We start from the raw sequence: 6444 nt of genomic DNA on the forward strand, positions 1-6444 counted from the left end.
AAGCTTATAAATTAACTTTCAGACAGCCTACCAATATCTACGCTAGCCATGCAATTCAAGGAATTTTAGAAATGAAGGGACATTTACAAATATCAGGCACTCCTGACTCAAAATCCACAAGTGACCTTGAAGCAAACAAATGCCCTAAACCCTGCCACCTTTTTGCCAATACCAGGACCCGAAATTGAGCATAATTGTATGAAAACCATTGAGAATCAGTTTTCATGCAGACCAGACTTAACTGACCTGCCGTTGAAATATGCAGACTATAACTTGTTCACTGATGGATCAAGCTTCATTACTATGGGAGAACATTATGCAGGCTATGCAGTAGTCTCTCTTGCCCAAGTAGCAGAATTATGGGCTTTAATCTGTGCATTAGAGAGGACAAAGAATGAAAGGGTGAACATCTGAACTGACTCTGTATGCCGTCCTTACTTTGCATATCAATACTGCTGATTATAGGGAAAGAGGTCTTTTAACTGCCTCAGGAAAGAAATTAAGCAAATGTGTGAATTGCACTGTTAAGGAAAAAATAAGGTGTGTTTTGAAACCCACCTTAAATGGGTAGCCTTACCCTTAGCTCTCTGGTCTGTGAGATGTACTCCATATAAAGAACTTAAATTATCTCCTTTTGAAATGATGTTTGGACAGCCACCGGTTATAAGCCATAATTTGAAAAATCATATAGGGGACCTAGGACAGCTGGGGTGAATCAAATGCTGGGATAATTGAATAAATAAATACAAGAAATCCAACAGTATTGTGTCTCCCTTACACCACCATTTTTAACAACTTCCAGTCATAATATTCAGATGGGGGACAGAGTGTGGTAAAACACTGGAAAGGGAAGAATTTGAAACCTAGATGGAAGGGCCCATATACTGTGGTCATGTGTTCTCCACTTGCAGTAAAAGTGTTGGAATCCAAGTTTTGGATTCACTAGACTCGAGTTGAGCCAGCTGCTGATGAGTATTGGGAGGCAGACCAGGAAGAAGCCTGTCCTGTAGTGATATGCTTAAAGAAACACCCCCTAAAAACTGCCCTACCAGCAATGGGCAGAATTACGGGGCAGAAGAGGACCTACTGAAGTCACCCCCCTGGAAGCTGACTTCTCGACGTATTGCTGAAGATTTGGAGGAGGAAGACAACGTTTCATTTATTAGATATAAGATGTATTAGAAAGTGTGAGCACCTGTCAGGAAATGGCAAGCCAAGTATTCATAGTTATAACTGTACTATCGCTTTAGTGAATGTACTTATTTGTTGTATTGCATATTCATCCCTCAGGAATTGTCCCCTCCAGAGGAAGACAGGTGCTGAGGCTAAGATCATTAATTGTAATCAAGAGGAAAATGAATCATCTGATGACACTTATGTTTGAGGAACCGTGGGAATGAGTTCTTTGCAGTATAATAGGAGTTTTTGGATTGTGGGTGATATGTTTAGCAAATAAGATTTGGTTTTGTGGATTGCCCAAATCTGATATTGCCATTCCTTAAACTATATATAACCCCTCCCTGATGCAGTGATTCAGTAGGATAAAAGAATTGTGTTAGGAGAAGTTTTGTGTGAGGGACAATTATGAGCCTTTTGTGGCTCTGGCTGTTATTGGCAATGAGCTTGTTAAGTGATAATGTCTTGAATGTTGCGAAAATACCCGAGCAACCCCCCTTGCTCTTGAAGAAAGATCCGTGGATGCTAAAAATCCCGAAGAACAGGGTGGAATCAAGTTACAGGATGTGGTACAGGTCTGCTTCCACCAATGATGCATCATTTATGCTTGGGGACAGAACCGTAAACCAATTCCAACACCTAACATCAATTATCTGACAAACACTGTAAGAAAAGGGGCACAGCATAGGGAAAACAGGCCCCTGCAACAATTGAGAAAAGGAGACTATAAAGAGTGCTGGAGTTAGGTCAAAGCTTAATCAATCAGTCTGATCCTGCCCTGGGTCAAAAATACTGGTTGTGTCTGTCTGCTGGATCTTTACCTTTTCATGCTGTTTCAGTTGAGCAAGATCTTTGAAAACAACAACAACAACAAAGCTACGATAGTCCTTGTGCATCAAACGATATAACATGTAAATGTTATATGTTTTTTACTCCATTGTACGCCGCCCCGAGTCCTATTCGGAAAGGGAGCGGCTAATAAATTTAAATTGATGATGATGATGATGAGGAACCCGGCATTCTGGGTTGGAGAATGGGGTCACTATCAGAGGAACAATGCCCATCTGAAATGTACCTTGCCCCCAGGAAAACCCTTGTAGATGTGAAATTAACTCGCAGCATGTCTCCCTCTGCTCACAAGCTCTTCCAACAGAAAGTCACTTTCTCGCTCCCACCTCCACTCGTTCTTTTACCGATGGGAGGGGAATCTGACTACTGGAAGGTGCCCAAGGCCATTCCAGCCACCCCTACTTCCCATTTGGCTTTCAACACAATCCACCATGGGATTTTGTGTTCATTTTCCCTCTGGAAACACCAGTTCCCACTATCTCTTTGAAGGACCAGTTCTCAGGGATAAGCAATGTTATGTGGTCTGTTGTAAATAATTCAGCCTCATATCGTGCTAGGCGCTGCTGTGTGAAGGCTTGCATTTGTGATTTTAACAGAATCGCAAAAAACTCGTGAGGTACCTTTAAAAGCAGCGGGTGTCCCAGGACTATGTCTTTTGACTTTCTTACAATTTCTACTGTTGCTGCCACTGCTCTGAGGCATGGTACGGCTCCTTGAGCTACCAGGTCTAGGGTTACTGAGTAATAAGCGACTGGACGTTGCACGGGGCCAAATGTTTGTGTTAAAACCCCTGACGCTACTCCTGTGTTTTCATGAATGAATAATGTAAAAGGTTTTTTGTAGTCTGGAAGTCCCAGTGCTGGGGCTGAGGCTAATGTCTGTTTGATTTATTTTAGAGTTTGGTCTAAGGAGTTGGTCAATTCAATGGGGTTGGGCATAGCCTTTTCTGTTAATTGTATTAAGGGTTTAACTAGTTCCCCAAATGATGGAATCCATGGGTGGCAGAAGCCCAGTATGCCCAGTAGGGCTCTGACTTGCCTCTTCGTTTGTGGAGGTTTCATGTTTAAAATAGTCTGTATTCTACTGGGGGCCAGTTTCCTTATTCCGGGTGCTATAATGTACCCCAAATAGGTCACCTCTTGTTTTAGATATTGTAATTTAGTGGGTGACGCTTTGTGCCCTCTTTCTGCTAAAGCTTGCAGGAGGTGTATTGTGTCCATTTTACAGGCCTCCTTTGTTTCAGATGCCAGCAAAAAATCGTCCACATATTGTATTAGGGTCGAATTGTGTGGGAGTGATATGGAATAAAGGTTTGTTTTTAAGATCTGGGAGAATAAAGTGGGTGACTCCGTGTAGCCTTGTGGCAAGCGAGTCCATGTATACTGTTGGTCTTCCCAAGTGAAGGCAAAAAGGTATTGGGAAGTCCAGTCTACTGGGATACTAAAGAAGGCAGAGCACAGGTCTATGACTGTAAAATATTGTGTCGAAGCCGGGACCTCCATGACTATGGTTGCAGGATTGGGCACTACTGGAGCCCGGGGTATCACGTCCTTATTGATCAGCTGCAAGTCATGTATGAATCTAAAAATAGGGTTCCCCTCTTGGTCTACTTTCTGTTTCTTTACAGGGAAGATTGGAGTATTACATGGGGAGGTGCACATGCGGAGGACCCCTTGTTCTAGATAAGCCTTTATTAGCTTTCTTATGGGCTCGATGGCCTCAGCCTGAATTTTATACTGTGGGGCGTAAGGCGGGGCCTCGGGTTTTACCGCTATTTTTACCGGGGAGGCTCCTTTTAACAATCCTACTTCCATGGCGTCCCAGCCCCATAGAGAAGAGGGTAGACTATTGAGGTCTTCATGCAGGGAGGTGGCATCGGTAACTACCATATGGATGTTCTTTGTCGGGATATCTAGTAGCAAACCATCCTTTCCACATTTAATAGTGACCCCCATTTTACACAGGAGGTCTCTACCCAGTAGGGAGATAGGGGACTGAGTACAGATTGTAAAGGAATGCTTTAGGGCCAGTGGACCTACATCAACTGGTATTTCTTTTGTGAACTCTACTGGGATGGTCCTTCCTCCTACCCCCATTATTTTGTTGTGGACCCCTTGTGCGATTGAGTTTCTAGTTGGGGGTGTTGTTATTAGTGAGGAGGTTGCTCCTGTGTCCACTAGGCACTCATACTGCTTCCCCCCTATCCAGAGGGATATCATGGGCTCCCCTTCGGGGCCGTTCCTTAAGGGAATGGCCAATCCACAAAAGGTAGCCGAAAAGTCCGTGGTTTCCTCCCTTAGTCATAAGGGTGACTGATCCCTGTCCCTCCCTGAGTCCCACGTGTGTGTGTAGTTCTGCCTCCATTCGCCCCGGTTACCTGAGCGGGCCCTTGGCAGAGGCGCTCTAGGTTGGGTTCGGCGTGGGTGGTTTGCCGGGTTTTGCCTACAATCTTGTTTCATGTGTCCTTCTGCCCCGCACTGCAGACAGTGGGTGCACCGTTCTTGGGGTCTTCCCTCCCACTCACATCGCCGGCATTTATGCTAGTGTGGTGGGGGAGGTGGGGGTGCGTATGCGCTGGGGTTGGGATTTAAAGCGGCAAAAATTTGTAGGTCCTCCCTTCTTTCCTCTCTCCTCTTTCTTTCCCTTTCCCTCTCTTTCCTTTCTTCCTTCCGTTCTTTCTCCTCTACCTTCAGCCTATCCCTTTGGTCATACACGAAGTTCATGATCCTGCACAACTCTGAGATTTCTAATGCGGACCAGTTCGAGATGACCCGCTGGAAATGCTCACGGATGTCATCGGCTGATTGCTTGACAAACGCTGAGGCCAATATTGTTTGATCTTTCTGGCAGTGGAGGTCTAGGTGGGCATATGTTAAGCGTACCCAGAAGGCATCCGGATTTTCCACTTCTCTCTGTGTTACCCTTTGGAATTCGGCCCAGTTAAGGGGCTTCCTTCCTATTTCCTCTAGGGCCTCTATTAAATTTTCCTTCGCCCTACTGTATTCATCCCAGTGGTTTGTATCATTATAATTCCAACTTGGACGGTGTAGGGGCCATGCCACCCTTGGCCGGGCTACTTGCCCTGGCGCAGCTATGATGGGTTGTTTGGCAATTAGCTCAGTTGTTTCGAATAATTTGAGGAGCTCATCTTTCATTAAGAAAACGTGCAACAACTGGGTCATGTCTCCACATAAGTGGTTGTGGCTTTCCACTATGGATTTTAGGGTCTGTCTCACTGTCTGGGGATTGGCCCTGAATGTGGGGGTGTCTCTCTTCCAGATTACTAAGTCTAAAGCCGAAAACGGGGTATGTGTCAGTACATACTCTAACTGCCCCCTATTTCTCCCTGGTACTGGTTTACTTAACAGGGGAGCCATGAAATGTATTCCTGTCTCGTCCTTCTCCAGGGGGGTTATCTGTCTTCTCTACAGGTTTCTCTCCTGGGGGGTCTTTGAGTATAGCTAGCTCGGTCCAGCAGTACCAATAGGGTAAGTGGCTGGATTTGATTCTAGGTCTAAGTGCTTTCAGGATTTTAAAGTTGAATGAACCGCTCCTTGGCCAAATTGGTCTCCCAGTTTCGTCCTTGAGTAAAGCCCATTCTCTACATATCTGTTTTGCTTTCCTTTTTTTCATTCCGGCCAGGACGGGCATTTGCTTTTTGTCCCAGGCCCCCAACAGCTCCCCTAGGGGGGCTTCCATGGCCGCCCGTGAGCTACCGCTTCCCATGATCCCGCTCAGATGTGGGGCTCACTTCGTCCTAGCCGGGCTTGCCGCTTCGTATTCCCCGCTTCAAATTCGCATCCTTAGAGGACTTTCGCGCCCTTTTTAAAGCAACTTTTTTCTCGCCCTTCAGAGGGACCACTCGTGCCCTTTGGAGGGTCTTTTCGCGTTCCTCACAACAGGAACCTTCTTTCGCGCCCTTACACGCAGGGACTTTCCAACAGTTTTCAAGTCTTGGGGAGACTTGGGAGGACCAGCTGCACAGCTACCCAGGAGGGGTCCTGTCGTCAGCGGGTATGCGCACCTCCTCTTTTCCTTTCTCTACCTTTTTCTGGGCTTTATCTACAATTTACGATTTTCCTGGGATTTGTTTTCCTTTCTCCCACCCGGATCGTTACCTTTCAGCACTATTTTTTCACTCGTTGCCCGCTTGGCTGCTTCAGTATACTTTTCGCGAATCGGTTTCCACACTCCGACAAGAACCCTCCCTTGCTTTCTCAATCCTGTCGGTCACTGCCCTTTCGGACTAGCAGCAGGCTGAGGTGCAGCTGAGGGTTAGGCAGAGGAGGAGGATTCTGATTGCTACTTGTGGATCTGAGCTCTCTAACGCACACGCATGCACACACTCTTTCACTCCCCGTGTTACCCTTAGTAAAGAAAAAATTTCTTTGAGCGGTACTCACTTCCTTTCAGGCAGCT

General features: G+C 45.9%; 1 long non-coding RNA gene across 1 annotated transcript in view; it reads right to left on the reverse strand.

The window, feature by feature from the left end:
• Nucleotides 1-6444, reverse strand: part of LOC309400370 — a 74648-nt gene that overhangs the window by 23534 nt on the left and 44670 nt on the right. The window lies entirely within an intron of this gene.

Source organism: Natrix helvetica (genome assembly GCF_964273705.1).
Source record: "Natrix helvetica genome assembly, chromosome: W".
Lineage (NCBI taxonomy): Eukaryota > Metazoa > Chordata > Lepidosauria > Squamata > Natricidae > Natrix > Natrix helvetica.